General features: G+C 46.9%; 1 long non-coding RNA gene and 1 other non-coding gene across 13 annotated transcripts in view; one reads left to right on the plus strand and one right to left on the minus strand.

Moving 5' to 3' along the window:
* Positions 1-1,320: 1,320 nt before the first annotated feature.
* On the minus strand, positions 1,321-1,437 carry LOC135271408 (U5 spliceosomal RNA). Its single transcript, XR_010339553.1, has one exon. It is a non-coding gene; the product is annotated as a U5 spliceosomal RNA (small nuclear RNA).
* Positions 1,438-7,322: 5,885 nt separating this feature from the next.
* LOC105726138 (uncharacterized) overlaps positions 7,323-23,845 on the plus strand; it is a 31,057-nt gene continuing 14,534 nt past the window's right edge. For 2 of the 12 annotated variants that reach the window (XR_002478537.2, XR_002478542.2), the window contains exon 1: positions 7,363-7,465. This is a non-coding gene — a long non-coding RNA (uncharacterized LOC105726138). Of the gene's footprint in view, positions 7,466-7,506; positions 7,603-9,485; positions 9,593-9,678; positions 10,377-16,687; positions 16,870-17,298; positions 17,570-20,943; positions 22,045-23,845 lie in introns of those variants that run through there. The other 10 variants (XR_010339490.1, XR_010339489.1, XR_010339491.1 and 7 more) reach the window with 10 other exon arrangements.

Raw genomic sequence — 23,845 nt, forward strand, 5'->3', positions numbered from 1 at the left:
CTAGCACAGTATCTTCATGTTAGCCCTGGTCTTCATTTCTCTGGTAAAATCAGGCTACATACTGTTTTTCCATGCCATTTGTTTGAATTGAAATACTCTATTGTTGTAACAAATGCAGAGGTTGCAGGTAAGAGAGAAGAAAAACAAACCTAGATCTGAAAATCAAACAAAACCATTGTCAGGTATTGCTCTTGTTGTCTGGGAGATAAAATCAGAGTTACAGATCACAGAGATTTTGACATTCCCTGACCTGTGTAGGGTAAGAGAGCCTCTACCTGTGGTAAACAAATAAATTAGAATAATTAGCATGATCTAGAGTAAGACCAAGTTTAGGCTAAAGAAAATAACTGACTAAATAGAGTTAAAGCCAGGCCTGAGACTTTCAGTGAGGGAATTAAAAAGCAACAGATCTAATTAAGTAGTCTGGTACACCACTTGGAGTTTGGAATTTGCTTGTTAATTAGAAGCCTTGCTCTATTTGGCAATAATTATTGCTGACTAGAAAATGTATACATGCAGCTGTACTCTTTTTAATGAGGGAAATGCACTCTCAAACACACTACTCTGTCAAAAGTATATATTACTGCAGGCAAAAAATAAGATAAAAGGCATAGGAATATGTTTCCAGATATCAGACAGCAGTTTAAGAAATGTAAGTAAAATAACATCAAATGTTCAAGGAAGAATAAGCAATGTCGGATTTTGTTTGGAGAGGAGAGGATGGTGAATTGCAGAGGAGAGAAACTCACCAGGGATGGGCTAACACTGATGATGAGGTGAGGTGTGGGTCCTGCCTGAGTCCAAGAGTGGGCAACAGGTGGTTAGAGCAGGGTGGGGGAACTACAGCTCATGAGCCCAATCAGCCTGCTCGTCATTGCCAATAAAGTTTTATTGGAAGATAGCTAGCCACACTGGTTAAGTCATCATTGTATACAGCTGCTTTTGTATTACAGCAGCAGGGCTGAATAGTTGTGGCAAAGACCATATGGCCCACTTTGGGAGGCCGAGGCAGGTAGATCACAAGGTCAAGAGTTTGAGACCAGTCTGGCCAACATAGTGAAACCCCATGTCTACTAAAAAAAAAATACAAAAAATTAGCCAGGAGTAGTGGCAGGCACCTATAATCCCAGCTATTCAGGAGTCTGAGGCATGAGAATCACTTGAACTTGGGAGGTCCAGGAGCCCCAGGCAAAAGTTTGTCACAGATGTGAAGCTACTGCAAAGACCCCACCTAGGGCAATGCCTAATGGAGCTGCAAGAGTGGGGCCACCTCTGAGACCCAACAACTGTAGAGTTTTTTGTTTGTTTGTTTTTTTATTTAGCCTAGTGAAACACAAGGCCTCAAAAAATTGTATAAAGACTCCTAACTGTTCCTCTCCACAGAAATCTTTAGTAAAAGGCAAAAGATTTATAGGACCTGAAGAGAAACCAGAGTATTGTTTGTTTGTTTTTTGAGACAGAGTCTTGCTCTGTCGCCAGGCTGGAGTGCAGTGGCACAATCTCAGCTCACTGCATCCTCTGCCTCCTGGGTTCAAGCCGTTTATTAAGTGTGACTTAATAACATTGGGGTCCTTAAAATCTCATAGCATGGCTAATGCAACAGTTTGCATCTCCTTTATTCTTTCTTTAGTATGCTCCACATACTAGAATCTGATGAATGTCTTTAAGCATCAGATTTATCATATCATTTCCCTTCTGAAAAAAGTCATAATCATTTGTAATAAAAAGAGAGATTGATTCCCAGACTATTGACATGGCATTTCAAAACCCCAAAAGTATAACCCTAATCCAGCTTTTATTATTATTTCTTTTTACTTTTTTTGAGACTGAGTCTCACTCTGTCACCCAGGCTGGAGTGCAGTGGCAATCTCTGCTCACTGTAACCTCTGCTTCCCAGGTTCAAGCGATTCTTCTGCCTCAGCCTCCCGAGTAGCTGGGATTACAGGTGTGTGCCACCAGGCCCAACTAATTTTTGTATTTTTAGTAGAGATGGGGTTTCACCATGTTGGCCAGGTTGGTCTTAAACTCCTGACCTCAGGTCATCCACCCGCCTCGGCCTCCCAAAGTGCTGGTATTACAGGCGTGAGCCACTGTGCCTGGCTGAACTGTAGAGTTAATAATTTGCAACTTCAGCCTGGGAGAGCTGAAGACACAATACTTCAACTCATGAGAGCTTCTGCGTGAACTGAGCCCAGCAGGCACAGCAGTATAGTAGCCCTATGCTGCTAGCTCTAGAGGGGCAGGGCTGCTCTAGGCTTTGGGGACTCAACCCTCCCAATGTGTCCAGGTAGCAGCACAGGAAATAAAAGATTATTCTGGAGTCTTAAGATTTAATGTGTCTGCCTTCCTGGGTTTTGGAATTACTCTGGACCTGTTACTTCTTTCTTTTGGCCTGTTTCTCCTTTTTGAAATGAAAATGTCTGCTGGGAATGATGGCTTATGCTTGTAAGACCAGCATTTTGGGAGGCTGAGGTGGGTGGATCCCCTGAAGTCAGGAGTTCGAGACCAGCCTGGTCAACATGGTGAAGCCCCGTCTTTACTAAAAATTCAAAAAATTAGCCAGGTGTGGTGGCAGCCACCTGTAATCTCAGCTACTCAGGAGCCTGAAGTAGGAGAATTGCTTGGACCCAGGAGGTGGAGGTTGCAGTGAACAGAGATTGTGCCATTGCACTCCAGCCTGGGCAACAAGAGTGAAACACTGTTTCAAAAAAAAAAAAAAGAAATGAAGCATCTACCCTATATCTGTCTTACCATTGTATTTTGGAAGCACATCACTATATTTTTATTGTTATTTCACAGGCTTACACCTGGAGGAAAATTTGCCTCAGGATGAATTATGCCATGGGTCTCACCCATATCTGATTTAGATGAGACTCTGAACTTTAAACTTTTGCGTTGGTCCTGAAACAAGTTAAGACTTTTGGAGCTACTGGAATGGAATGAATGTATTTTGCATGTGAGGATATGAATTTGGGTAGTCAGGGGCAGAATGCTACAGTCTGAATGTATCCACCAAAGCTCATGTGTTGGAAACCTAATCCCCAATATAACAATGTGGAGAGGTGGGACCTTTAAGAGGTGATTAGGTCATGAAGACTCTGCCTTAATGCATTAATGTGGTTATTGTGGGAGTGGGGTTCATTATTACACAAGTGGGTGCCTTCTGAAGGATGAGGTTAGCCCCCTTCCTGCTCTCTGTCACCATGTGATACTTTCTGCCATTGTTCGAGAGAGCAAGAAGGCCCTCACCAGATGTAGCCCCTGTACTTGGACTTCCCAACCGCCATAACCCTGAGCCAAATAAATCTCTGTTCATTATAAATTACATTATACAGCAGCACAGAATGGATGAAGACAAGTGCCTTTGAATGATTCACCCTGGTGAGAAGAAACTGGTTAAAATTGCAGATTTTTGAGAGTTTCCCAGAGCTCTGAATCTATATCCCTAAATGTCTAAATCTCTGGATATCTAATTTTTAACAACTTTCCTGGTGATTCTTAAGCACATTAAAATTTGAGAACAGACTGGTTGCGGTGGCTCATGTCTGTAATCTCAGCACTTAGGGAGGTCGAGGCGGATGAATCATGAGGTCAAGAGTTCAAGACCAGACTGGCCAACAATGGTGAAACCTCGTCTCCACTAAAAAAAATACAAATACTAGCTGGGCATGGTGGCTTGTGCCTGTAATCTCAGCTACTTGGGAGGCTGAGGTAGGAGAATTGCTTGAACCAGGACCCAGGAGGCAAAGGTTGCAATGAGCTGAAATCATGCCACTGCACTCCAGCCTGGGCTACAGAGCAATACTCTACCTCAAAAAACAATAGTGAAAAAATTTGAGAACAGCCGATCTATGTCCAATATCATTTAAACCTGGAAAATATGTACTCACCAAGCCTTCAATCAATGTTATTACCTGAGTTTGCCTGATCATAAAGGTCAGTAAAAGGCTTGATAAAAATACACACCTTGGCTGGGCTTGGTGCCTCACGCCTGTAATCCCAGTACTTTGAGAGGATGAGGCGGGTGGATCATGAGGTCAGGAGATCAAGACCATCCTGGCCAACATGGCGAAACCCTGTCTTTACTAAAAATACAAAAAAAATTAGCCAGGCTTGGTGGCACATGCCTGTAGTCCCAGCTACTCAGGAGGCTAAGGTAGGAGAATTGCTTGAACCCAGATGGCAGAGATTGTAGTGAGCTGAGATTGTGCCACTACACTATAGCCTGGTGACAGAGCAAGACTCCATCTCAAAAAAATAAAAAAGCACATTCTTAGGTCTCTCTGTTGTTGGGAATCATATATGAAACAAAGCCCAAGAATCTACATTTTTTTTGTTGTTTTTTAATTTTTTATGCTTTTTTGCTTTTTTTGAGATGAAGTATCACTCTGTTGCCCAGGCTGGAGTGCAGTGGTATGATTTTGGCTCACTGTAACCTCCGCTTCTTGGGTTCAAGCAATTCTCTGGCCTCAGCCTTCTGAGTAGCTGTGATTACAGGGTGCCTGCCACAATGCCCAGCTAATTTTTATATTTTTAGTAGAGACGGTTTTCACTATGTTGGCCAGACTGGTCTCAAACTCCTGACCTCAGGTGATCCACTCGCCTCAGCCTCCCAAAGTTCTGGTATTACAGGTGTGAGTCACCGCTCCCAGTCAAGAATCTGCATTTAAATGCAGTTGTTAAATGTTCTAAGTAACTACACACATTTATCTGTTTTGTGGAATTACTGGAATATAGATCAGTTAAATTTTGAATAGCTTTAACCCAATATGATAATTTTAGGTTTTGAATGGCAGTTTATTTTAAGCCATTGCTTCTGGAAGTATTTAATCTGATCCAGTGTTGGATTTTTCTTTCACTCATAGAGACAAGAATAAAGATAATAGCTACAGCATTTATTGAGCACTAACTATGTGCCCACCACTTGATCCTCGTCAAACCCTCTGAGGCATGGACCACTGTACTACTGCCATCCCCATTTTATGGAGAAGATACTGAGGCAAAGGGGGGTTAAGTACCTTGCTAGGCACAGGCAGCTATTAACGCGGTAAAACTGGGGTCCCAAACCACTCTTGTAACCAATGCGACACTGCATCTCTGGACTCCAGACCAATTTCTCTGATGCTCAACATTTGCCTGCATTAAATGCACTTTTGTGAAATATATTTCTTTTATTTCTTTTTTGAGATAGAGTCTCGCTCTGTCACCCAGGCTGGAGTGCAGTGGCCCAATCTCAGCTCACTGCAACCTCCACCTCCTGGGTTCAAGCAATTCTCCTGCCTCAGCCTCCCAAGTAGCTGCGATTACAGGTAGCCATCATGATGCCTGGCTAATTTTTGTATTTTTAGTAGAGACAGAGTGTCACCATGTTGGCCAAGCTGGTCTTGAACTCCTGACCTCAGGTGATCTGCCCGCCTTTGCCTCCCAGAATGCTCGGATTACAGGTATAAGCCACCGCACCTGGCCAAAATATATTTCTTGTATAAAAGAGAATGTTTTCATTGTGCTGTGTTCTACTCGTAGCTAAAAGTTTCATAAAATGGGCTTTGTTCTTTTTTCTTCTTCTTCCTCTTCTCTAGCGCAACTAGAAAGAGAGCATTGTTCTTAACCCAAAAAGTCCTCTTCTAAAAATTTCTGTATCAGCGAAACTAATTAAATTGGAAAATATCACCAACTAAATAAATAAAACAAGGTAAAGCTTTTTGCTAATTATTTTTGAATAATTTATTCCTGGGCTCCCTATGACTTGTTGAGGAATTGCAAGATACTGGGAAGTCTCTAATTAGGGAGTTTTAGAATAAACAGAAGTGTAAACATTCATAGGAGTTAGATTTGAAGACAACTGCTTTAACATACAGACCCATCAGGAAGTTAGCATCTTGGTGGGAGTTATTTATTGCATGTTTTAGTTTGAACAGAGAATATGCACACTGATGATCTCAAAGGTGTTCTTATCCTCGTATAGTGAAGGAAATGTATGCAAGGCGAAGTGAATGTGGTATGTAGGGAGATCCAGGCACAGCTGGCGTTTGGCTTCGCTATTGGCTGCAATGTGGACTGTGGGCAAATGAACTCACCACTTTGTGAATGGCCTTTAGAGAGGAAATCGTTAAAGATCCCAGGACTCGCAGCAGTCACACAGGAAATTGAGTCTTCAAGGGAACAGAGTGCTGGAGAACACAGAGACACTCAGGTTGGCTAAAGAAGATGAAACATGAGGCTGGGCACAGTGCTGCATACCTGTCATACTCCTGGCCTCAAGTGATCCTCCTGACTTGGCTTCTCAAAGTGCTGGGATTATAGGCATGAGCCACTGTGTCCATCCATGCCTTTTAAAAACTTTTTTATTTTTTAAAATTTTTATTATTATTATTATTTTTGAGACGGAGTCTCGCTTATTCTGTCATCCAGGCTGGAATGCAGTGGTGTGATCTCAGGTCACTGCAAACTCCCCTTCCTGAGTTCAAGCGATTCTCCTGCGTCAGCCTCCCAAGTAGCTGGGATTACAGGTGCCCACCACCACGCCAGGCTAATTTTTGAATTTTTAGTAGAGATGGGGTTTCACCATGTTGTCCAGGCTGGTCTTAAAGTCTGGACCTCAGGTGATCTGCCTGCCTTGGCTTCCCAAAGTGCTGAGATTACAGGCGTGAGCCCCCTCACCCGGTCCATCCATGCTTATTCTTGCTCCCCCTTTATTCTTCACAGGCTTTTTTTTTTTTTTTCCTGTCAATCTCTTGCACATCAAATTCCACCTTGGCATCTGCTTCTTGTGTTATGGAACTGAACTAGGATCAGCTCACCTAGTTCCTCATTTGTTCATTGTACTGTCATGGCACAATGGCTACTGGGAGCAGTCCAGGAAGTTTTGCACAGGTTGAACACAAAGTGCCTGGAGGTGGTGGTGGGAAGATCAGGTCATAGGAGGGTGGCTCAGGAGCCCCAAGCATTGGCCAGGGGTGATTTGGATTGTGTCAGAAATATCAAGTGATAACGACGAAAAAGGGAAAAAGGATGGCAACTGATTGCCATCCCAGAGGGAGGGGCCAAGGACTCACCCAGCCACCCACAGTGAGATCCTTCCTAAGTGATCCTGGCAACGGCTCCTTCAAGTCCCTCCCACCCGGGCTCCGCCCCTCACCCCGGGCCCCGCCCTTTACGCGCCGCGACGCACCGCCTCAGTCTCTGCCGGCCAATCCGGCCTCCTCGGCGGTTGCGCACTCCTTCTCCTGCCTTCCTGCCCTTGCACGCCTTCCCCGCTTCGCCCGCCTCCTTTCGGGGCGGTTGGGCCGCGCGCCTGTGGGGGCGGGGCCCGGAGCAAAAGACCACGCTAATGGGGCGCGGACTGGGTCGGGCCGACGGACGCCGGCGGCTCTGGTGGAGGCGGAAGGAGGTCTCGGCCGCGGAGGGGTAAGCTGGAGGCTCTTCTCCTGAGAGTGTGGGTGCCGCGGTGGGAGCAGGTGGCCGGGTAAGTCGTGTGCGCCGCCGGGATACTGCTCTTCATCTAGCCTACCACGTGGAGCGGGAGAAGGAGCGGAACCCTGAGCACCCGGCCCTCTGCGACCTGGGGTCCTGGGTGAAGTGATTCGTCGCCCATGCCTCCAGGTAGCCGTTGGGGGGTGGTCGGAGCAGCCGCGCTGGTGAGGGCGGAAGCTGGGGGTGGCAAGCGCCCGGCGGGAGCTCGGGCCTGGGCCGGTGGGACCGGACCGCGGGGGAACGGACGGGCTCCGCGCTGGGCTGGAGCGCGAGGGTCTGAAGAGGGTCCCGGCCAGGCTGACAGGTTTCCGGGTTCTCGGGAGGCGGGCCGGGGGTGTGGGACCCTGTCTGCCGCACCTGCGGGGCCAGCGACCACCTCTTGTCCCTCCATCGCTGCAGCCGAAGCTTTGGGGCCAGCGCGGACTCAGGGGGGTTGCGTTTCCCTTTGTCTTCCTGGCGCTAGGACGGGAGTTTCCGTGGTCAGGCTTCTTTGTACTCCAGCGCTGCTGAGAATTTGCAGCCTTACTGGAACGCTGTCATTTCGGGCAAACACGAGTTTGACCCTACTCTGGAAGAAGATACCGGCACTTAACAAATCTGATTTCTTGGATTTCCCCTCGTATATTTCAGTGTGCAAGGAGGGGGAAATGGTCTGAGTTTGGGTATGAGTTTAAGCTTCATTGGAGTAAAGGACAAGTATGTTGCGTGTATGGTGGTGTTTTAGGCGTTAGGATGATTTTTTTTTTTTTTTTTTTTTTTTTTTTTTTGAGACGGAGTTTCGCTCTTGTTACCCAGGCTGGAGTGCAATGGCGCGATCTCGGCTCACCGCAACCTCCGCCTCCTGGGTTCAGGCAATTCTCCTGCCTCAGCCTCCTGAGTAGCTGGGATTACAGGCACGCGCCACCGTGCCCAGCTAATTTTTTGTATTTTTAGTAGAGACGGGGTTTCACCATGTTGACCAGGATGGTCTCGATCTCCTGACCTCGTGATCCACCCGCCTCGGCCTCCCAAAGTGCTGGGATTACAGGCTTGAGCCACCGCGCCCGGCCCGTTAGGATGATTTTTAAACGTTGTTGCTTATTAGCGTAATAGGATACCCACAACAGATTAAAAACACATGCTTTGCTAAATTTGAGCGATTGGTTTGCATTACTGATCGTTTTATTTATTTTTTTAATGTTGTGATTAGTTTGTCTGTTAACGTTTTATTTTAAGGCATTAAATTTTCCTAGGCAAGTTACTTTGAAAAAGGAAGGAATTTACATTTTAAAGGTGGCTGCTTTTTTTGGGGGGGGGCGGGATTAAAAACAAGTTGAAGGAATGATTTCAGAATTGATAGGTTACGATTTTAAGAGACTGTATCTAATATTTAGATGTTTGTTAACAGTAGTCACATTTGAGCAATTTCTTCCCCTCCTGTTGATTGGTAAATTGGTATGTAGACAGAAATGTATAATAGCTCACTAGTTTATTTCGACTCACATATTGTTGAGTACATTAACAAGGTAGCACTGGAGTTTGTCTTGTTATTGGTTACAAACTTCAGGGTGCCGTTCTTTCCACTTAGCCTTCTCATGGACCAGATACTCTATCTCATTTGCTCTTAAAACCAAAATCCTGTAGCTTTTTACAGGGAAAATAATTATCACATGGCCAAATGAAACATTTTGAAAATGCATTTAAAATGTAAGTATTAGTTTCCAGGGGAAATACATAGATGTGACAAAAAGCTCATGTCCGACCTGCCCGGACCCTCGTTGCTTGAACCCCAGAGAGCGACCGAATTATATCAGGCAAATAGACAGTTTAGGAGTTCAGGCTTTATTGGAGAGCCTCCGGGCGGACTGGACTCGTGCCGGGGGAAGAGTCAGCAGTCTCGCGCCGACTTTTTTTTTTTGGCGGTTTTTATAGGGGTAGAAGGATTGGGGGAGTGGGAGAGCTGATTTGGCAGGTGGCAATGAGTCAGGTTGGCTGTCGGGGAGGGGGGGGATGTCTGCCGGGCGGGGAGCTTGTCGGGCCGGAAGTTACTGGAGAGCTGGTGGGGTGGATGGTGATTGGTTTAGTTGGTTGCCCGGCCGGAAGGCTGCTGGAATCGGGCCGAGCCAAGGCGGTAGACAGAGTGAGATAAGGGACCCTCCTTGCGAGGGAGGAGGGGCTTTCCTCATCCGGAAGTTAGGCACTTTCCATGTGGCGGGGAGGGGGGGGGGTGCCCAAAGGTCCTCCACCAGACATTCCCAACTCCTTAAAGAGGAAAAAGGGGCGGTGGCTTTCTTTCTGACTACTTCCTGCTGATTTTGGGCGGCAAAAGGGAAAAAGGATAAGGAGTTAGGTTGGCTGGAGGAGGCTAGGGGTCTGGAATGAGTGGCTGCAGTAGCATTTGATTAACTGTGACCCGAGTAAGTTCCTGGAAGCGCCGCTGTAGAAACTGTAGAAAACAAGGAGCAATGAGTAAAATTAGGCAGACAACTATTAGGGGCCCGAGCAACGGGGATAAAAGGGTGTACATTGAGGAAGACCACCATGCTGTGGCTTCAGTTGAAAACTTCTGGTTTTGTAGGTTAGTTTTAATTTTTTGGAGGTTTTCAATTCGGGTTTCTACCAAGCCGGATTCATTAATGTAGTAGCAGCATTCTTCTTGTAAGAAGATACAAGTACCTCCTCGTTCAGCAGTGAGCAGGTCTAGAGCTCTTCGGTTCTGCAAAGCAACTTGGGCTACAGAGGTGATCTGTCGTTGGAGGGATGCCAGGGACTCAGCAGAGTTATCAATAGCTGCTTGGAATTGCGAGGTTAGGCGAGCTAAGGCTTGGTGAGAGTGGCTTAGTGCTCCGCCCCCTAACCCAGCCGCCAGTGCTGAACTAGCAAGGGAGAGGCCTACAGCGAGGGGCAGAAAGGTAGCCCGGCAGGTGCGGTGATGTGGCATTTGTTGTATTTGAAATTCGGCTGGGGAGTAGATAGTTAGTCGGGGGACTAAGGTTACTGGGAGGCATAAGAGAGTTGGTGGCAGGCTATTATGGAGAGTTTTTGTTAGGGTTTTGTTACACCAGAAAAAGGTTCCCTGTGGGGCTGTTAAATTAGTAGTTACCGGTATGGTCCGGTTACAGTTAGGGTAGTTTTGGCTTACAGAGTAGCATATTGGCAGCTGTGTGAAATCAGGTGGAGTATAGAGACTTACTTCCTTGATGGGAGGGAAGGGAGAAGTGGAGGCAGATGTCTTGAGAGGGAAGGGATAGGGAACAGCAACAAAAGGGGTTTGTCCCAGTGAGGCGCACAGGGTTAGGTTGGTTAGCCCGGAAAGGTTGGCTAGTGTAATGCCTTCCTTAAGGAAGGTGAGCCAGGAAAATGGAGATGACTGTGGCTGTAGGTGGGTAGTTAAGGTTTGTTCTTGTTGTTTTATGGCGGTATGGACTTCATGTACTGTGCGCTCATATGCTCGCCATATGTACAGATGGGAAGACGGATAGGAGGTAGTGTCAGTTTCATATACTGACGCCTTTTGGGGAGATGTCCAGCGACTATCCCAAGGGTCAGTTATAATAAGGGAGAACTGGGTTGAACCAATTATGGTATTTCCTTCTCCATCTATATTTGGAACAATTTTTAGGCGAGAGGGGTGATTCTGCGCTCTTGTGGCTGGGTGGGTGGAACATGTGCCCCAAGTGCACCCCATGCAGGAATGCCAGGAGGTAGTTTTACATTCTCCTGTTTGATCGTGCTCAAAACAGAGTAGAGGGTATGGGTAATGGATGTTGTTAAACCTGGTAAAGTTTAGATAGATGGTGGTGCTGCACCCTGTTGAGGGGCAGTCCGAGGTTGCAAGGAGGTGATTATGGCTGTAGGGGGGAGTGTTACAGATGAAGGTGGTTTTGGTATAGTTTTCAGTTAGGTAGAACCTCCATACATAAGGGGTGTGGCTGCTAGACCTTGATAAGTGTGATAGATAGAGGGCCAGTAGGAACAGCTTTCCATAGTGAGGGAGATCCATGGGGGGCCTTTTTTACCCGGGACAGGTGGATCCAAGATTGGACTTCAGCAATTTTTATGGCTGATGGGGTGGTAAGGATAACGGTGTATGGTCCCTCCCATCTGGGGGCAAGGGGTTTTGGGGAGAGGGATTTGATAAAGACTGAGTCACCCGGAGATACTTTTTGGGTAGTTTCGGATGACTGGATGGGTTGGGGAAGAGAAGCGTTGGCGTGTTCCCTGAGGAGGTTTCGAAGGAGGGTGAAATAAGGGAGGTAACTATCTAGGGGTGTGACGTTGGGTGATGGGGGAGTTGAAAGTAGGAAGGGGCGACCGTACAGCAGCTCAAATGGGCTTAGCTGTGATGGGCCTCGGGGGCTTGCTCGTAGCCTGGTGAGGGCTATAGGGAGTAAAGTGACCCAGGACTGGCGGAGCTCAAGCATAAGTTTGGTTAGATGTTCCTTGATGAGGCCATTGGCCCGCTCTACCTTACCAGAGGATTGAGGATGGTAAGCAGTGTGTAATTTCCATTGGATTCCTAGAGAGGTAGAAACAGCATTAATAACTTTAGAGATGAATGCTGGGCCGTTGTCAGATTGTATGGTAGCCGGGAGTCCGAAGCGTGGTATGATGTCCTGGATAAGGTGAGTGGCCACTGTTTCTGCAGATTCAGAGGCTGCGGGGTAGGCTTCGATCCAGCCTGAAAAAGTGTCAACAATGGTTAGCAGATATCGGTATTGCTTGTGCTTTGGCATGTGGGTAAAATCAATTTGCCAGTCTTGGCCAGGTAGGAACCCACGTAGTTGATGAAGCTGACGCCGAGGATGACAGGAACCTTGGGAGTTGGTTTTTGCACAAACAGTGCAAGAGGATTGGACTTCCTGTATTGTATTAAGGAGGTGGTGGGGGTGAAAGAGCAGGCTGAGGAACTGGTATAAAGCTTTAGGTCCGATGTGGAGTGAGTTGTGTATGTCTTGGATTATTTGATACCTTTGTTTTTCAGGGAGAATAAGGAGGTTATGTTTGAAGGCCCATTTGTCTTGGAATTGAACTTCGGGTGAGGACTGAAGGTTGGCTAGTTCACTGGGGGAGTATTGAGGGTTGTAGGTTTTGGAAAGGAAGCAGAGGGTGGCTGGAGGGGCCTTTTCCCTTGCTGTGGCTCTGGCAACTGAGTCAGCAAAGGCATTGCCTTTAGCTACAGGAGTAAGTGTGGATTGGTGTCCCTTGCAGTGGATGATTGCTACCTTGCTGGGGAGCTGGATTGCCTGAATAAGCTGAGAAATGAGCTTACCATTGAGAACAGGGGTACCTTCAGTGGTGAGAAAACCTCGTTCTTTCCATATCATGCAATGTGTGTGTGCAATCAGGAAGGCATATTTGGAGTCTGTGTAGATGTTTACTGCTTTTCCAGTTGCCCAGACTAGCGCTCGAGTGAGAGCGACTAATTCAGCTTGCTGCGAGGTAGTTCCCAGGGGTAAGGGCTGAGTTTCAATGATGTCAGTGTCTGTGACAATGGCATAGGCAGCCTTTCGGGGTCCTGGGGTGTTAAGGGCTGAACTGCCATCGACATAGAGAGTAACTGAGGCAGTTGGTATTGGCTGGTCAGATAGATCTGGGCGCGGGGACTGGCTGAATTTAAGAATTTCTGAGCACGAGTGTTGTGCTGGAGGTTTTGAGGGGAGAGGGACAAGAGTGGCAGGGTTTAGTGGAGAGCAATGTGAAAGAGTGATAGCAGGGTTTTCGATGAATAGTAGGTTAGAAGTTGGAGTTGGGAGGGTCCGAGATGAGATAATGCTTGGTGGGTGAGTAGGTCGGTGAGCCGGTGTGGGGAAAAAACCTGGAGAGGGGAATGTAGGTTAAGTTTCAGAGCTTCGGTAGTGAGGTCAGCTGCAGCTGCGAGGGCCCGTAAGCACGGTTGCCATCCCCGTACAGTGGGGTCTAGTTGCTTGGACAGATAGGCTATTGGTAGGAGAGTAGCCCCTATTGGCTGAGTAAGGACCCCTACTGCCGTATGCTGCTTTTCTTCTGTGTATAGGTGAAAAGGCTTGTTAGGGTTGGGCAAGGCTAAACTGGTGGTTGTGTATAGGGCCTTAAGGAGAGCTTTGAAGGCCTGGTTAACAGTCCCCTGGGAGGACAAGGGTCCTACAGGGGGCTGTTTTGCTGCATGGTAGAGCGGCTTGGCTAGGAGAGCAAAGCTGGGTACCCAGTGTCGGAAGAATCCTACTAGACCTAAAAAGGAGAGGATTTCATTTGCTGAAGTGGGAGATTGGAGGGCCTTGAGGGCCTGCAATCTATCAGTAGTGATTGCTCGATATCCGGGGGTGATTTGCAGCCCCAGATATGTAACAGAGGGAGTAGCTATTTGTGCTTTGGCGGGTGATACCCGATACCCTTTGTTGCCCAGAAAGTTTAATAGGGTTGTGGTGGCTGAAAGGCATTCATGGCGGGATGGAGAGCAAATTAGAATGTCGTCTACATATTGAAGCAGACGGGACGGGGCAATGTTGCAGTTTTGCAGGTCAGCGGCTAATGCTTGGCCGAACAGGTGGGGGCTGTCTCGGAATCCCTGAGGTAGGACAGTCCAGGTAAGTTGTTGGGATGTGTTAGAGACAGGGTCTTCCCAGGTGAAGGCAAATAGAAAATAGGATTCAGGGTGTAGGGGAATGGTGAAGAAAGCATCCTTTAGATCTAATACTGAGAAGTGGGTAGTTATGGGCGGGATGTGGGAGAGTATGGTGTATGGGTTTGGAACTACTGGGTGTACAGGTATGACGGCTGCATTGATGAGGCGGAGATCTTGGACTAGTCTATACTGGCCAGAGGGCTTTCGTACTGGCAAAATGGGAGTATTACACGGGGAGTTAATTGGGATTAGCAGACCCTGTTTTTTTAGCTTTTCTATAATAGGGCGGAGGCCTAGGCGGTGAGTTTTGGAGATTGGAAATTGGGGACGGGCGGGAAAGGAGAAAGGATCCTTCAGGCGGATGCGTACAGGATGGTGGTGGGAAGCTACAGTTGGAGTACTGGTGTCCCAGACTTGGCGACAGACGTCAGGGAGAAGTTGGGTGGGTTGGCAGGAGGTTGGTGGGTCTGCAGCAAGGGAGAGGAGGAAGGCATTGGCGTGAGGAAAGACGATAGTAGCTTGCAGTTTGGCCAAGATATCTCGTCCCAGGAGAGGCACTGGACATGAGGGAATGACTAGAAAGGAGTGTGTGAATATAGAGGAGTTAAAAGAACACGTAAGTGGAGGGGTTTGGCTGGGAGTGGAGGGAGTTCCGTTAATTCCCATGACAGAGACCTGGGAAGGGAAAGTTTTTCCAGAATAAATGGGAAGCACAGAGAAGGTAGCCCCGGTGTCGAGCAAGGAGGAGACACTTTTACCCGCTACCTTGAGCGTGACCCTGGCCTCGGCTAGGGTAACCAGGGTTGGAGAGCCAGGGCCCTGCTAGTCGTCCACCAGTCCCAACAGTTCTGGGAATGGAGGGTTTTGGATGCCTGGCTCCTGGACAGCATGAACAGGTTCCAGGCCTCCAGTGACCGTCCCCTGTTGTCCAGTATGCTGGTCTGGAGAGACTGGGACCCTGGATGAACTAGGGCAGTCAGACTTCCAATGTCCCATAAGCTGGCAGATGGGACAGGGCTTGGTGGGTGGACGAGGCTGGGGACAGGTCTTAGACCAGTGTCCTTCTTTTCCACATTTAAAACACGCACCCGGAGGAGTGCGGGAATCGCTTCTAGGTTTCTGGTTTCCTGCCGGCCTCAGGGCTGCCACTAGCGCTTGGGTCTGTAAAGTGACCTTCTGCTTCATTCGGGCTTGGCGGGCTGCCTCAGCTGTGTCTTCCCTAGCATTAAAAACTTTAAAGGCCATTTTCACCAGGTCTTGTATGGGGGTTTCCGGACCTTCCTCCACTTTTTTTAGTTTTTTCCGGATATCAGGGGCCGATTGAGAGATAAAATGGGAGGCTAGGACAGTGGCCCCATTCTGGGAGGCAGGGTCTAGTCGGGTGTAACGGACTAACGCCTCCTGCAAGCGGGTGAGGAAAAGGGCAGGGTTTTCATCAGGGAGTTGAGTGACTTCCCTTAATTTGTCATAATTTACAACTTTGTTAGACACAACATCCATGCCCCTGAGGAGGTACCGGATCATGCGGTCCCTCTGGGGTATATTAGACCCATGACCAGCCTGATAGTTCCACTGAGAGTCTTCATTTGGGACTACTTCAGGGCCTAAAGGGACCTGGTTATCTATAGCGTGGTCCTTATCTGCTTGGTGTCTGGCTGCAGCAAGGATACGCTCATGCTCCTCCACTGTGAGTGTGGAGGTACAGATAACGCGGATGTCATGCCAAGTGAGGCTGTATGCCTGAGTGAGATATTGGAATTCCTTGATATAATTAGAGGGGTCTGCTGAGAACGAGCCAAGTCGTCGCTCAATCTGTGACAGATCTTGGAGTGAGAAAGGGACATGGACCCGAACTAAGCCCTCTGTGCCTGCTACTTCTCGAAGAGGGGCTAGGATTGTGGGTTGATGAGAGCGAGTATGGGCTGCCACCGGGGAAGCAAGAGGAGGCGAGGCCTCTGAAGCGGAAGGCACAGAGAGGGTGGGGGTATGGGCTGCCGCCGGAGAGAGCAGGGGAGGCGTGGCCTCCGGAGCGGAAGGCACAGAGAGGGTGGGGGTATGGGCTGCTGCCGGAGAGGTCAGGGGAGGCGTGGCCTCCGGAGCAGAGGGGGTGGGGGAGGAGCGAGCGACTGAAGGTGGCTGATTGCTAGAACTGATGGGAGGGGACAGATGTTCAGGCAGATCTTCCGACGAGGGATAAGGAGGGGGAGAGGTAGTGGAGGAGGGTTTATGAGGGGTGCGAGCTAGAAGAATTTGATGGGTGGAGCAGGAGGAGCAAAGATCAGGACGGGTACGGAGATCCCAGAAAGCCTGAACATAGGGAATTTCATTGTCTTTGCCAGTGCGGTGGCAGAAATTATTGAGATCCTGAAGTATGTTGAAATTGAAAGTGCCAGTCGGGGGCCAATGTGACTGGTTATCAAGTTTGTATTGGGGCCAAGCAACCTGGGACAAGAATATGAGCGTTTTCTTGCGCAGGGTTTGCGAATATCCCAGTCTAGAAAAATTTAGAAGCAAACACCCTAAAGGGGTGTTTGGGTCCACTTTAGACTCCGTGTTCCCCATGACCGGATGACGAACCTACCGGTGCCGGATAGGGAGAAAGCAAGGAGAAGGCGTCCCTTCTCGTTGCAGACCCTACGGACTGGTGAAGTTAACAGTCAGAAAGGCGTCCCCGTCTGTCTGTTACCTTCGTACGGAGACTCCAGGAGCCGGAGGACTGCCTCGGCTCGGCCGAGTCTAGGGCGAGGAGTCCGGAAGGTTTGGCACCGGGAGGCTAATTACCGCGGCCACTAAAGAGGAGGAGTAATAATAAGGTAGGTAAAAGCCTTACCTTATCCGGAGTTCTGCGGCGGTTAGGCAGGCAGACTGAGGTTGGGGGGGGGGGCCGCAGCCGGGCCACGAGGGCCAGGCAACGGACCGGCCAACCCCTCCTGGGTTTCGGCACCACTTGTCCGACCTGCCCGGACCCTCGTTGCTTGAACCCCAGAGAGCGACCGAATTATATCAGGCAAATAGACAGTTTAGGAGTTCAGGCTTTATTGGAGAGCCTCCGGGCGGACTGGACTCGTGCCGGGGGAAGAGTCAGCAGTCTCGCGCCGACTTTTTTTTTTTGGCGGTTTTTATAGGGGTAGAAGGATTGGGGGAGTGGGAGAGCTGATTTGGCAGGTGGCAATGAGTCAGGTTGGCTGTCGGGGGGGGGGGGGGATGTCTGCCGGGCGGGGAGCTTGTCGGGCCGGAAGTTACTGGAGAGCTGGTGGGGTGGATGGTGATTGGTTTAGTTGGTTGCCCGGCCGGAAGGCTGCTGGAATCGGGCCGAGCCAAGGCGGTAGACAGAGTGAGATAAGGGACCCTCCTTGTGAGGGAGGAGGGGCTTTCGTCATCTGGAAGGCTGCTGGAATCGGGCGAGCCAAGGTGGTAGACAGAGTGAGATAAGGGACCCTCCTTGCGAGGGAGGAGGGGCTTTCATCATCTGGAAGGCTGCTGGAATCGGGCCGAGCCAAGGCGGTAGACAGAGTGAGATAAGGAACCCTCCTTGCGAGGGAGGAGGGGCTTTCCTCATCCGGAAGTTAGGCACTTTCCATGTGGCTGGGGGGGGTGCCCAAAGGTCCTCCACCAGACAGCTCACATTTGTTGTTGGTGGTTATTCCAAACCAAGGTAATAGGCTGATTAGATACCCTTTGAGAAACATTGAGTCTTTCATGCACTATTTTTGTTATTTCCACATTGGGAAAGGACTTTTAAACTCCTAAGTGTCTTCCACCTGAAGTTAGTTGATTGATTGAAGAAATATGTAAGGAAAATATTATGCGGCAGCACATTTCAAGTATTTAAGAAATGAGAACTAAAAATCACTTTCGACCCTAGGTTAATATGGAATTTAAGCAGAATTATTACCAATTTTATATATTTTTTGAAACAAGTAGTCTAAAATAAATGGACCTTTTAACATTGGGGCATGGAAGGAGTACTTTACTGTAGGCTTAAGTTCTTAAAATTGACTTTTTTTAAAGAACAGACCTTTGAACCATTTAATAAGCATACACTCTAAATATTCTCATAGTTATATATCCTGCAAGAGCTGTGTGTTTGTGCATCATAAAACATCAAGAAGTATATTAAAAGCATATATAAGTACATGTAAGACTAAGGTAACTGGATCTCTTTATAGTTTAAATGTGAATTTAATATGTTGTGACTAAAAGTGTTTCAGTATGTAGCTGTGGACATAAAATAATTTAACTTAAATACTTGTTAAAGGATAGGTAAAAATAAGATATGCTAATAAGGAGTAAATAACTTACTTGCTAACTATACAGTGAAATTATTTTAAGAAATTTGTTCAGTTTGATCAGCCTGTTTATAAACTACTTGCAAAAATCAAGTAGCTAATAAACTACTCATTTCATAAATGAATTTACAGGTCAACTTATTTTGGAAATAGTTTATAAACGGACTGATCAAAATCACATATGTATATATACATATATAATCACATATATATGTACATACATAGACTAATTTTCTTTTGGGAGTAGGTAGACAAAACGTTGAAAATTTTTATTTTGTCAAGCTGAAAGAGACTTTAAATGAAAGCTGATTACTGGACACCTCAAGTTAGTTTCTTTTGAGTAGTGATTGCCATGTAGCAGTAGTACTGAAAGATATGACTTTTAGGAAAAGAAAGTTTGAGCCCAGGCCAGGTGTGTTGGCTCATGCCTGTAATACCTGCACTTTCGGAGGCCAAGGTGGGCGGATCACCTGAGGTCAGGAGTTCGAGACCAGCTTAACCAACATGGAGAAACCCCGTCTCTACTAAAAATACAAAATCAGGTGGGTGGGCGTGGTGGTGTGCACCTGTAATCCCAGCTACTCAGGAGGCTGAGGCAGGAGAATTGCTTGAACCCAGGAGACAGAGGTTGCAGTGAGGTGAGATCACACCATTGCACCCTAGTCTGGACAACAAGAAGAAAATTCTGTCTTAAGTAAAGTTTGAAGTCACCTGGCTTACGCCTGTAATTCCAGCGCTTTGGGAGGCTGAGGTGGGTGGATCATCTGAGGTCAGTAGTTCAAGACCAGGCTGACCAACATGGAGAAACCCTGTCTCTACTGAAAATACAAAATTAGCTGGATGTGGTGGTACATACCTGTAATCTTAGCTACTCAGGAAGCTGAGGCAGGAGAATCACTTGAACCTGGGAGGCGGAGGTTGTGGTAAGCCAAGATTGCACCACTGCACTCCAGCCTGGGCAACAAGAGTGAAACTCCATCTCAAAAAAACAGAAAAAATGTTTGAGCCTAGAGAAATGTTAACAGATGAAAAAAATTCTGAAGAAAGTTCTCTTCCAGGATCCAGGGTCAGCACATGGTTTTGGATTGCTTATACTCAACTTGATTCCCATTTCACAATCCCCAAATGTCCTAATCCAAACAGAATAAGGTAGCAGTTAAAGAGAGAATCTTGAGGGGTATGTGTTATCTGTGTATAAAGTCCCCTATTATTTTGGGGCCATAATGATGTAAAGGGCCAGACTTTTAGATTTCTAAAGAAATATTTCCCCCAAATTAGGAGGCTACAATAGAAATGCTGATGTTTTTTCTGAGTCAGAGTCTTGCTCTGTCGCCAGACTAGAGTGCAGTGGCATGATCTCAGCTCACTGCAGGCTCTGCCTCCTGGGTTCAAGTGATTCTCCTGCATCAGCTTCCTAAGTAGCTGGGATTACAGGTACGTGCCACCATGCCCAACTAATTTTTGTATTTTTAGTAGAGACACGGTTTCACCATGTTGGCCAGGATGGTCTCAATCTCTTGACCTTGTGAGCCACCGTGGCTGGCCTAGTTTTTTATTTCTACCAGGTACAGCCAATAAAAACAAAGAACACACCACCGTCTCCTGTCACCATCATTTCATTTAACAAAAGGATATTTTCACTCAATTCGAAAGAACAGAATCTTTCATAATAAATTTTATTTTTTAATTTTTTGAGACGGAGTCTTACTCTGTCACCAGGCTGGAGTGCTGTGGCACGATCGTAGCTCACTGCAGCCTCCATCTCCTTGGTTTGAGTGATTCTTCTGCCTCAGCCTCCTGAGTAGCTGGGACTACAGGTGCACACCACTACGCCCAGCTAATTTTTGTATTTTTAGCAGAGACGAGGTTTCACCATGTTGGCCAGGATGGTCTTGATCTCTTGACCTCATGATCTGCACACCTCGGCCTCCCAAAGTGCTGGGATTACAGGCATGAGCCACTGCACTTGGCCAGAGTAAGAGATCTTTAAGTGGAATCATTTAGTAATATTAAAAAGTTTAGTTTCAGACCAGCCTGGCTTACATGGTGAAACTCTGTCTCTACTAAAAATATAAAATTAGCTGGGTGTAGTGGCATGCACCGTAATCCCAGCTACTCCAAAGACTGAGGCAGGAGAATCACTTGAACCCAGGAGGCAAAGGTTGCAGTAAGCAGAGATGGTGCCATTGCACTCCAGCTGGGCTACAAGAGTGAAACTCCATCTCAAAAAAAAAAAAAGTTTACTTTTGTGTTCTTACTTTTCCCCATTTTCCCAGAAATCAATGAAAATTCTACTGCAAACTTACACCAGCCTGCCAGCTAACATTAAGTTAGCCCTCTCTGCCTCCTTGGTTTGGTATACTGAGCTCAAATCTAAGGGATCTGGGGGGGCTTCCATCTCTCCCAGCTCTTAGACTTGTGACCTTATCCTCATAGTGCCTCAATTTCTTATGTTAAATAGGGATTTTTACACCTACTTAGGGCCTAGCTCACACCTGTAATCCCAGCACTTTGGGAGGCTGACATCTGGCAGATCTCTTGAGCTCAGGAGTTTCAGACCAGCCTGGGCAACAGGGCAAAACCCTGTCTCTACAAAAAATACAAAAATTAACCAGGCATGGTGGTGCATGCCTTTAGTTCCAGCTTCTTGGGAGGCCGAGGTGTGAGGATCACTTGAGCCCAGCAGGCTAAGGTCACTGTGGAGTGAGTCATGATGGTGCCACTGCACTCTAGCCTGGGTGGTAAAGAGAGATCCTGTCTCAAAAACAAAGAAACCTCCTTTGTCAGATGAATGCTAGGATGAAAAGTGATTACATGTACGTTCCTGAAATAACATCTGTTCTCAGTTATAGCTGTTAACCATTGATTGGAGATGTTACTTTTTCAGTGTTGGATAATAAATCCCTTTAAGTATAATGTTTCTTGTATATAGTCATTTATATGTTTAAACATTAATGTTTTAATGTATTTTATTGCTGACTTCATGGCATAGCATAAAGATGTGTTCATGTAGGGCTGTAGGGGCCCCAAAGGGTTGTGGGGTGTCTCTTATGCTGTGCTGAGGTGCAGGATCCAAGAAGTAAAGAGACAGGACACTGAAGAACTGGTGAAGAGCATCTGGACTTGGGAGGCCACGCCACCTGTGAGCAGAGATTGGCAAGGGCTCCCCAATGCCCGGAAGCATCTGTATTTATTAGGTAGAATTAGGGGGCAGGGTCATAGTGAGGTCATCATCTATAGGCTTAGTAATAGGGCATACATAATCACGTGAGTCACAAGCAAGGGGGCCACCCCACTATGTCACTTGGGCAGAGAGGTGGGCCATGCGCAGTAGGGGGCCGTGCTGTGTGCAGCAGAGAGTCATGTACAGAAAAGGGGTCCACCCCAATTAGGTCGCTGATGCAACGAAGTGGGCTGTGTGCAACAGGTTTTGTGCGTAACACTTATTATCTGGGGGCTGGAGACTTCAAAGGATTTCTAATAGGAGGATAATCGTAAGCTTAATGCAGTGGGAGCTGACAAACTTGTGCTCTTCTCTTAAGATATTTATGGGAGGATGATTTGAGCTAGCACAGAAGTGAGAAGAGACTGACAGGGTGTACAGCCACCATGACCAGTCACACCAGAGGGCTTCTTCTCCCTCGGTTATTTCCAGGATCTCAGGCCTGAGGCCTACTTTCCACAGGAACTGGATGCGAGGTACTACAACTCCTTTATCAGGAGGAGAGGCTCTTGCTCCAAGTCTGCCATATACTGTATGCCTTTTCAGGCAGGGACGCCACCGCCTGGGTCTTTGCTTCTTGTCCTGGTCTGGCTGTTTTCCCATGTACTGCTTCTGTTCTGTGACTGCTCTAGGCATTCCTCCTACTACAAACTACTATGTGGTTATATGGAAGAATTACCTAAATTAGTACTAAATGTGTCAGTACAGCTCTGACTACATCCATTATAAGATGATATAGAAAAATTGTATAGAACTAAGTATGCTACCTACAAGTATTAATATAAGCTAGATATATGTAAGCAGTAAGTTATACTTCAGGCACTAATTCTATAAACTAATATATGATTATATGTAAAGGAAACAGCTGAGCAATAACACTAAGATATTCTTCAGGCACTGGTTGTGCCTGGGGTCTGGACAGTTCTCCTTCCTCGGTGCCCATGGTGGGTGTTACCCACATGTTCATTTAAAACACTTTTGAAGTTGTGCAAGATAAACTCATATGCAGAATATTCTTTTTTTTTTTTTTTTGAGACAGACTCTCTGTCACCCAGGCTGGAGTGCAGTGGCATGATCTTGGCTCACTGCAACCTCTGCCTCCTGGGTTCTAGTGATCCTCAGTAGCTGGGATTACAGGCTCCTGCCACCATGCCCAGCTAATTTTTGTTTTTAGTAGAGACAGGGTTTCACCATATTGGTCAGGCTGGTCTTGAAACCTTGACCTCAAGTGATCTCCCCGCCTCTGCCTCCCAAACTGCTGGGGTTACAGGCATGAGCCACCATGCCCTGCAACACTGTTATTTTATAGCATATCCACAAAAGGGCTGAATATCTTGCCTAAAAGGTGCCCAATGTTTTCTTGTTACATGCCCTCTGCCGTTCCCCTGAGCTTGGCCATGTGCTCTCCAGCCTGGTTCCCACCTGTGTGTGCCCTGGAGGGATGTGCATTCTCTGAGGCTAAAACCATTGAACCTGGCCTATGCCACATCCAGCTGTGGGCCTCAGGAAATGCTGAACTGGACTGCTTTTCAGAAGCAGAGTTGTGTGCCTCTCGGCAAGCTACCTCCCCTCTGTCTCAGTCCCCTTGTGTGTAAATTGGCGATAACTGAAGGACCCTCCACATGGGATTGCTGTGAGGATGACGAGGCACTGTGATACTGCTCCTGCTTTTATCCCTGCCTTCCTGCCGGGGTGGGCAGCCAGCCGGGGTAACTCACTTTTATTCTTGTGCCTTTCCAAATAAGACCACTCATTTCATTGACTCTGTCCATAAATATTTTTAAATTTTTTTTATCAAATAAATTTTGTTGGTGCCTAAAAACAAAAATTCACCCAACATTGAAACATACTTCAAGATTTATGTTATTGTTTCCTTCTTTTTTTCTCACTGCGGTTGAGGAACAAATCACACACACTTTAGAGAAACAGAGAACATAGCGTAGATTTTACAGAATCACTTTCTAAAATCTCTGTATTGTGTTCCTCAAATACCTAGAGCCAGTCTGTGCATAAAAAAATCACACTGTTGTCTATACCCTTAAAACTTGGCATCAGCCTAAAGATGTGGGTAAGATGTACTACTACTTGGTATTTTGAAATTATCTATTGCCTTATCCAACCTAAGGATAGTTACCTAAAAAATTATTTCTTCTATAGGAAGTCTCTGACAAGCTGTTATTCATTTCCTTGAGGTTAAAAAATTCTGGGGGCAACATTTATATTTTGTTAGAAAACATTTTAAAAAGTTTACCTACTATGTTCATATTAAGAACAATA

Source organism: Aotus nancymaae, unplaced genomic scaffold (genome assembly GCF_030222135.1).
Source record: "Aotus nancymaae isolate 86718 unplaced genomic scaffold, 86718_ANA_hifiasm-v0.15.2.pri h1tg000077l, whole genome shotgun sequence".
NCBI classification, from domain to species: domain Eukaryota; kingdom Metazoa; phylum Chordata; class Mammalia; order Primates; family Aotidae; genus Aotus; species Aotus nancymaae.